Raw genomic sequence first — 9,760 nt, 5'->3', positions numbered from 1 at the left:
TGTGTGGTTTTCATAACGTTTTGATCCATTTGTTGGTGCCCTTTGTCACACAACCCTTTCATTTCCCAAATGTGACCTACATTTAGTCGCTGCTTTAGGCACCATACACTTTTGTAACCTGCACAAGTCACCTACCCTTGAAAAGGTCTGCTTGTGCTCTTTCAAAATATTTATGCTTGCCATTCCTCACCACATTGGTTTTCCCGATTTACACATGTTAAGTGCGTCTGTTCAGGCTGTGAGCGTAAAACTCCTGTGTACTATGGCTCAGTGTTTGGCTTGTGGTATTGGTTGTTTTGTAAAACACTACAAAAAATGTGTGCTCTCCTAACTGCAAGAGTCGGGGGAATGTAGCAGAGCATTGCTTTTCTCAAAATTCATAGAAGCCATTGCCGTACCAAGCCAACCATGTCCAACACATACCTTTTTTTTGGTAATTTTCCCGCTTTTTCCCCAATCTATGGCAGTTTCCCCTCCCTAGTTGGTGTCTGACCTACGCAAATCACCCCTTCCGAAACTTGGAATTTTGTCTACTTTTCAGAAATACTGGCCTTTCTGTCCTCCAATTCGGCTTTCCTACCCTTTTCTTCCATTCCATCCATGCATGTCCAATTGGCAAAAATGGCCAAAATCGCCAACCTCTCACAAAACGGTTGATAACCACATCAAAATAATTTGTTTTTGTTTCCACTCAACCTGTTCTTGAAAGCCAGCAAATTGGGGAATTCAGCACAGCAAACAATTCGTTCCTAGCTCTTACAAGGAAAAAACCACAGGCTTCTTTGTACATGATTTTATTGGCATTTTTTGAAAAAACCCAAAATGTTCGCCCTTTTTGCTTATTTTCTCTCACCCCCCTACAGCAACCTAGGATTCCTGGGTGGCATTACGACCGCCTACATGTGGGGAAAAAGGAGCCAAATTTGGCCGAGATACCTCATGTAACAAAAATGTTACAAGCCATTGAATGGCCACATACCGAAATCACCAAAAAAGGCCCTGGCACTGGGGAGAAATACCCATGGCACTTAAGGGATTAAAATACGTTGTAACACTCTCTGAGAAAAAGTTGTGATTTTGCATAGAACAATTAAAACATTACATACTGTGGCGTTAACCCCTGAACTGGCATACCAATGAGGGTGTTAAGGCCATTAGTACCCCGGGTTACTAAAGAGGTAACCCACGGTGTTAAAAAATGGGATTTTCCTTCCTTCAACGGGACAATGCGCGCGTCCCGCTGAAGGAAGGAAAATCCTTTACAAAGATGGCTGCCATGAAAAGGGAAGGCTGGGCTCCGTACGGAGACCCTCTTCCCTTTCCATGGCAGTCATTGGGAGCAGAGCGGAAGGTGTGGTAGGTCACAAAAGACGGCTTGAGGACTGTGGTCATCATTCTTTAACCACTCTGTAATGTTGCACAAAAGTGAGAAAATAAATATCAACAAGCATGGAAATATGCTCAGTTCTCAAAAGTAACATTCAACAGCTGTTGCCGCTACTTACACATTTCCACTAGCTTATACAAAATTGCTGTCATGTTAACAGAATTTTTGTCGTGATTGAAGAAGTTACGTTACCCCTGAGAGGCCCTGTGTGGACATAGTCTTAACAAGCATTGGCAAATCCAGTAGGTCTATGCTCTGTAACTGGTGGGGATAGGATTGTTTTTGCCTTGCCGGGGCCTGTTGACTTCGCCAATGCTTATTTTACGACAAGGGTCAGCGGGGCCCCTGAGACCTTACTCAGTGACTAGAACAAATGGGAGCCAAACAATGACAGACCCTGCCCAGTTAAAATGCTTCCCAACAGGGTGCTGCAACGAGCAGATTGTTTTTTTTTTTGTCATTTGAAAATATGTCTTTGAGATAACAACAGAATCTTCCAGAACAATCGACAACTGAGCAACAGAGTAATGTTCGCATTATAGTCAGTAGGACTTTCACAGTGTGGGGTGCCCTGTTATACTTAAAATAATTGGGCATAGATGTGCCTACAATGTCTGCCCTTGTAATTTCTTCCCCTCTCTGAACAGACAATGCACACAGCTATTTCCTAGATAACACTATAAAATAATTGGGCACATATGGGGCAGATGTGCCATCCCTGGTTGCTCTCTGCTCGGATTTACCTGTACAACTACTGAAACATGTTGCTCCTTCCACTCACATCAGGTGACATAGCTCTTGCCCGGTGACAAAAACACGCACTTGGTGCAAGCGTGTCTATTCTAGGAAGCTCCAGTCAGGGTTTAGCCCTAAAAGTAGCCGACATTCATACAACTCAGTGATCTCCTCTGACACACTATGCACTTGGCACACATATGCAAACTCTCAGCTTCCCTGGTAGTGCTTATTACACTGAATGTCGTATCCTAGGACACACAAAGAAAATGTCACATACAGGGACAGGAATATCTAACATTTGCACTAGTACAAAAAAGTGAGCCAATGCGTTGATAATACAAAATGGATCAAACCGGTTTTGTCACAATACAGATGATCTAAAAACATTTCCATTAAGTCATAATAAATCGGACTGTTTTTTGTACAAGGTGTGTTGCATAACAAAAAATAAAAAGGTGTTTACTACATTTCTTTCATGTCATTCAGCAAACTTCATTAATAAAACAACCTGCTTCAATTTGGCCCTGTTGAAACACATGTTGATAATACTAATTAGAGCTAAAGCTGTTATCCCCATTCTATATTATCTAAACAGCAAAATAGGAACTAAATATTTTTGCTTCAACCTTTTGCAATGCTTTGGTAATCTGGCCCCTGATCACACCTGGATTACCTAACATTTGCACCAGTGCTAGAATGTGGCCAAATGTTTTGAAAATACAACATGGAGAAAACAGGTTTTGTCACAATCCGTAATTATCTAAAAATCGTTACACGAGGGCAAACATGAGTCAGACTGTTTTTGGTACTGCGTTTGTTGCATAACATAAAACAAAAGGTGTTTACTACATCTCTGTTCATGTTACACAGCCAACACAGTATATACATTTCCCCCGATGAAAACATTTTTAGATAATACTGATTGGAGCTAAACCTGTTCGCCCCATTCCATATTACCTAGGCAGCAAAATCAGTGCTAAATTAATTTGCTCTGATTTTCTGCACAAGGGTAAAGCTTTGCTAATCTGCCCCCTGACAGAAGACCCCCAAAACACAGCATGGTCTCTGAACACAACTGGCACAGATGCAATTCTCTGTCATTGAGCCCCTCACCCAGCGATCTACTCTTTTCACTAAGTGTGTGTGTGTGCGTGTTGGTGTGTGTGAGAGAGAGAGAGAGAGATCACTATTTATGCAGTCTTTGGCTTTTAGAAGTATTTGATGAATATGTAGGGATGTAGGGCCTATTTAAGGAATTATGGAAAAATCCATGGACCAGTATGGGCACAGCCAACATGAAAATGTTTGCATATACTGGCATATGTTGTGAGAAAAGGCATCATGAAAATGTGTTTGAAAATGGTCCTGTGCTCTGTTGCTGACGTGTCTTATTCATGGGTTACCATACAAAAACAATTGCAAACTGTGTGGCTTTTTAACCAATTTTCACAGAAAGTGCTGTAAAATGCACCATTTTAACCCATTCATTAAAAGAATTTCCCAGGGCAGGGAACAGAATTAAGATTTGATAAGCAGCAGCTAAAATCAGCTCCTAGGTATCCAGAATTAACCAGTGACCAGGAGCTACCATGTGGAACCAGGACCTAGTACATAGCGTTCCCCAAAACTAACTTTCACATAAGATGTAAACCTATAACTTTATCCTTTATTTATGGCCTGTTATTCTTTTAAAAAAATAGATGTCTCTAAATGTGTATTTATAGATTGTCCCAAATGCACAGATTTAAATTCACATAGGTGTGTTTGTTCAGCACCAGTTGGCCTGGTATCTGTTGTTATCAAGCAAAGCAGGCTCTTCTAGGCCACAATCAGAAGCTAAATAGCTCCCAACTCCCCTCAATTTCAGACCCTGAGGAGAACCCCGCCCCCCGACCCCCGAAGCATCCTTGTTTCATTCGGGCTCCCTTGCTGCACTTGGACGCCCCTCATATGAGGCACATAAATGTACACCCCTCCAGTTCCAAAATTCACCAACCGCCACTGCTTTTGACCCAGTATCTGCCTGGGCCAGATATTTTGACGGCTGGAGGTAGCAATGCCTTACGCTCCGGGAAATCTCTTTGTGGCACTTTCAGGGTCTTGCACCAACAATGGGCATGAAGAGACAGGCCAGGTGGGCAAGTCTGCTCCTCTTATATTAGGTGACATGTTCCCAGAGGGGATATTTGTTTATTTAAACATGTTTCAAGCTACAATAGGTGGGGACTCTACTGCAATGCTTAAGTATTTTCGTATGAGAGCAGCATTTCTTCGCCACTAGCCCTCGTTCCCAGCTGAACTAGATACACACCCATTTATTCCATAGATCATACATGCTGGGAATTGTAAACGTTTGATTTTGTCACTGTATAGTTGTGTGCAAATACATGGAAAGGTCACACAGATGGAGATCCATACACAATGGGAATCCAGATGTCAAATAGAGACTTTTTTGTTTGCTAACAAAAGAATTGTCATATCATGCCGTTTTCGATTACTTCAATGAACATGTTTTAACAGTTGATATTGTTCATCTACCAAACTCACCTAATTTGATGAAATCCCTACTGATGAGTGTCCTAAATGTTTTTTGCACCAGCAGATAATGTACGTAGGTTGTGATCTTGCCCTCGTGTGACAGCATTTTGGTGCGCAGTGGCGGTTACTTTTCACACTATCACAGATATTCCCAACACTTGTAACTCACTAAATATCTTCTGGGGGATATAGGTGAGTCTCTCGATGCACACATAGACTTTTAAAAATACTTTTCTGATTGCAAACGATGCTTAATAAAACACCGGATGTCCGTATGCGTTCCTAGACATAGACCCCTACTTAAATCAATGACTTGGAAGAAACCTATGGGGGAGTCCCTCACCCCAGACAAAGACTGCCTGATATTTGGACCAAACTCAGAGAACAATTGCGCATTGTCAATATGCAAGGTAGCTATGCCATGTTACAACGATAATTAGTTACGATGCGGTCTATTACAAAATATGTGATGTTTAGTATGTAATTCAGCTTTATAGATTTCTCAGTACTGTACTATCGACCATAAATAAAAGTTTTAAAAAATAGCTCACGCTGTTTAATGAAATACATCTAAAAACGTTGTGTGCTTAAAAATAAGCAATATTATGGAGACTCCTGCCCTCATTAAAGTCCAGCAGTGCAAAGGTACTAACGCTTGTCACAGCTGTGCTGCAGTGGCAGCTGGCATTCTGCTCTGTGGTGCCTCATTTGGTGGCAGACATGTTGATGTTACAACAGAAGCACAATAGCTGATTACATAGCAGCCATGATCTCGTTTTCTTTTTTAAAAATCAGTCGTGAGGTCACAACTAGATTGTGATAATAAAATGATTTGCAGGCTTTTTATGCTGGCATTGCAGGCTACCGGTGTCCGGACATTTCATCAAAAACAATTGGTCGACAGGACATTTGGTCGACGTAATTTCGTCGAAAACCAAATGGTCGAATTTTTTTTAAATTTATATATATATTTTTAAGGTTGTAGTTTAGGGGAAAAAGGGTTTTTTAGAAAAAAAGGGGGTTAGGGCCCCCCCCCCCAAAAAAAGGGGGTAAAAATAAAAAATAAAAAAATTCGACCATTTGGTTTTCGACCAAATTGGTTCGACCATTTGTCCAGTCGACCAATTTTTTTCGATCAAATGTCTGGTAACCCAGGCTACCATGTATATTGAGCCGATGAGTTCATATTACTACTTTATGTAAGAAGGACAAGCTCAGAATTGGTAAGGTCTCTATAAAGAATGACAGCGAAGCGTAACGGATGTGTCTGCTTGGGCATGGGGCCTCATAGCACCTATGATTTATTTTAAGATTAATGTACTATATTGCTTGCTCCTGCATTGAAACAGACTTCTACATCCTCATGTACTTCTCTGGAGCATTTCATGAGAGTGGAAAAAAGGTCAGGTAGCTACTGGACGATAATCCAATTAATAACTGGACCTACTCAACAATAGAGTTTAGAAAATTCATTTGAGCATTATTTTTGTTACTAAACTTGGTTATTTACCAAATTGTGTGGTTTCATGATTTAGTGCCACATGATTTAAATTGTTACTAACAATTGTCAGATCTCTTTATATTTGAGATTCTTTAACATTCTAATACACTGCATAGCTTATTTTGCATAGTACAACATTGGCAAAAATAGGTGATCAAGGGGGTCCCAGAAACCTTTCAGGTTCATGTGAAAATGGAAGATTGTCATCCCAACTGCATGGGGTGCTTACATTGCATTCTCAAGGGGCAACATCTTCAAGAAGATGAAGCCCAGAAACTCTCACAGGGCTCAGTAGGAAATAACATTTCACTTATCCTTCAATTCTAAGTCAAAGGGAGTGTTGATTCTTATTCGCAAGAAACCTCTGGCCTCCCCCACACCCTCCCCGACCCAGAGTACTCTGCTCCACTAAAGACGAAGAGAAAATATTCTGCTATTGTGACAATCAAGTCTTGTCATTTCTGTTGTGTGATATATATGCCCCGACCACTGACAATTCACAGTACTTGCATGTCTTCTCCCAACACCTCCTACATCACAAGAGGGACTTCTTCATCTTAGAAGGGGATAAAATTAATATTTAGGCTATATGCAAACTTTGACTTGGTGGATCATTCCATCCTCTGCCATCACCTAACCGCCATGGCCTCCTTTTCTCCAGACACTGCCAAAAGGGTGGCATCCTTCCTGTCCAACCACATGTCAACCACTCCTCCACCCCCACAGCTATCACTTGTGGAGTTCCCCAAGGATCCTGTATCTCCCCGACTCTCTACAACATCTATATTAAGCCCCTCTTTGTCCTCCTTGGCTCTCTCAATATCAAATATACAAATGAAACCGACGATACTCAGATGCTCATCCGCTCACTCCCAAAAAATCGACACCACTTACACTTACACTGCCATCCAAGGCTGGATGGCCTCCCACTGCTTGTGTCTCAACGATGAGGAAACAGAATTCCTTCTTGTCGGCAACCCATCACACCTCATCAAGCGCAGCCCAGACTACCAGCTGTTTAGCTTTAACAATCACCCCATCCACATCTCGTCATCTGTCAAAAGGCTTGGCTTCCATCTCGATGCCACGCTCACACTATCCCAGCACGTCAACACCACTGCCTCCTCAGCTGCATATGTGACCAAATTTATCAACGTGATCCGTCCCTTTCTGTCAACTAACAACTAACACCTACCTGAACATTGCCAGGGCAATCATTGGTGCAAACATGGATTATTGCAATGCTCTGGGAGGCACCTCAGAGTGAAACCTGAACAAATTGCAAACAATCCAGAATAATGCCCTGAAAGCAGCACTGGGGGTAAACAAACATGACCACATCACCGAAGCCTGGAGAGCAGCACACTGGCTCCCAGTCCGAGAACGGATCAAATTTAAGATCCTCACCATCACACTCTGCTTCCTTGACAACATCGCCCCATGATACCTGTCCAAGAGACTGTCCAAACCAGCCACGGCCAGGCCCACTCGGTCTACTTGCGCTAACCGCTTATGTGTATTAGGGAGAATTTTCAGTTTCTGTGCTCATTCCCTTTAACTTGAGAGACCCCCAGCACGTTTGCTGGACTCTGGATTTTTTTATTTTAAACTCCTGAGTGAGTGGAACTTTTTTGCCACTCACTCATTGTTTTTCTCTGACTGGGATTTTTTAAAATTTCTTACTGTTTTATGTTGTTTTATAACCTCCATATGTGAATACATGCATCTACATTTTACTTAGTAACTCACAGCACCCTCTGTGCAGTGCCACTGAGGAGTCCCTTGGACTTCTCTTTAATGCTTAAATATATTCTCTTGTGAGAACTACAGTTCCCAAGAGTAGTACGTTTATTTTGATCTTACTTCCATTTCTCTTTGTGGGTCCGGCACACACCACCATATGTGGGGTGCTGAGGGTTACATTGTAACTCCTTCTCCCACTTCTCATGTAACTTTTTATTACACTGACTAACATAAATGGCTGATGGCAGTGGTTTCCTTTTACTACCTTTTGTGCAGGTTACTAGCAGGGTGATTTCTCAGCTGCAGTACAGCAGCCATTGTGACCATTTTCCCAAAATGGCCCCTGTCTTCTTTTTTGCCACTTGTCTTTTGTCACTTCCTTCTGTGCTTTTCTTCTATCCTTTATAGTAGATTTGAGTCCTTTGTGAGTTTTGTCTTTGGCGGTCTTTGGCCCTGAATCCCGCTCAGGCTCCAGTGTGTCTGGGAAGGCAGGAAGTGAGGGAGGAGCACGAAACTTCACTGTCCTTTGTCTTTAAGTGTGCCTAACTGAAACCAGTTCTAACTGGGTGGCTGACTGTCCTGGAGGAAAGCCTACCCCAGGTAAGTGTCAGATCCATTGGAGTGAACGGATGGGTTCCAGGATATAAGAACTGTATTTGCCTGGTGACCAGGAGCACTCCTAGTGTTACTTCAAATTAGCTAAGGTTACATTTAGAAAAGTGGGGTGCAAGGGAGAATGACCATCCCTGGCACTTGGTGGTTTTAACTATGTAAATACAACAGATGTCCACCTACCCAGGATATAAGTCAAGGATGTTTGGACTACAGACAGAGTCAATCACTGGAACAAGGAATCTGAAGGAGAAGATGAGCAGAGATTCCAGCAGCACCTTTATGGACCACAGAAGCACTGGTGAAGTCCTGCAACTGTGCTGACCCCATTTTAAAATTGACAGAGAAGACTGACCAAAGATGATTTCCTCCCTTGGGCTAGTGGGACCAACTAGATTCAAGGTCTTCTTCATTTCGAGCTACCCCCCAACATCCTGCGCCTTTCTCCGGCCGAGAACATCAATACCCAGGCTACCTGGACCATCATCAAGTGCATCATCTTCCAAAGATCAAATCTGGCTGAAACTTTGCAGGATTCTGTGTGGATCTCCAGAGACAGGAATTCTTCAGCAAAGGTCCCCACATCAGAGTTTAGGACAGAGTAATCAAAGAGAATCCAACTGGCAATATTTATTTCTTCTTGGCACTCAGAAAAAGGTGCCAAAACCACAAAGAGCCACTGAAGTGAGCTGAATGCATTGCTGCCGACCACTTTTCCCGAGTGCTGCAACAGAAGCACACCAAAGGTCCCCCCTTTTGTCACCATGACCAAGGAGCAGTAATGGGGTCTGCAAAGTTGCACCTAGAAGGAAGGCAGCTATCATTTCCTCTTCAATCTTAAGCAGGGCTTTAAGTGGGCCGGGGCCTCCCGGGGCTGGGCCCCGGCGGGCTCCGAAATTTCGTTTTGAGGCGGGGCCCTGCCGGGGCCCACTAATCTCCCCTGGCAGCCCCGGCCACAACACAAAAAAAGCATTTTTTTCTACAGCTTGAAGCTCTCGCTCGTGTGCGAGAGCTTCAGGCTTCAGAAAAAAATGCCTTTCAGCCATAATGGTGGCGCCGCACCTGCGAGGCATCCCTTTAATCAAGTGATGCACGTGAGCCGGCGCCACCATTATGGAGAAAACGTGAGGCCGCTGGAAGCAGAGGCCTGCTTTCTAAATACTGAAGCTCCCGCGGATTCGCGGGAGTTTCAGTATTTAGGAAAAAGGCCTCTGCTGGCAGTGGCCTCACCCTTTCAGCCT

The sequence above is a fragment of the Ambystoma mexicanum genome, chromosome 4q, assembly GCF_040938575.1.
Source record: "Ambystoma mexicanum isolate Mex_15411 chromosome 4q, UKY_AmexF1_1, whole genome shotgun sequence".
Taxonomy (NCBI): domain Eukaryota; kingdom Metazoa; phylum Chordata; class Amphibia; order Caudata; family Ambystomatidae; genus Ambystoma; species Ambystoma mexicanum.
Note: the sequence above shows the minus strand (reverse complement) of the source record.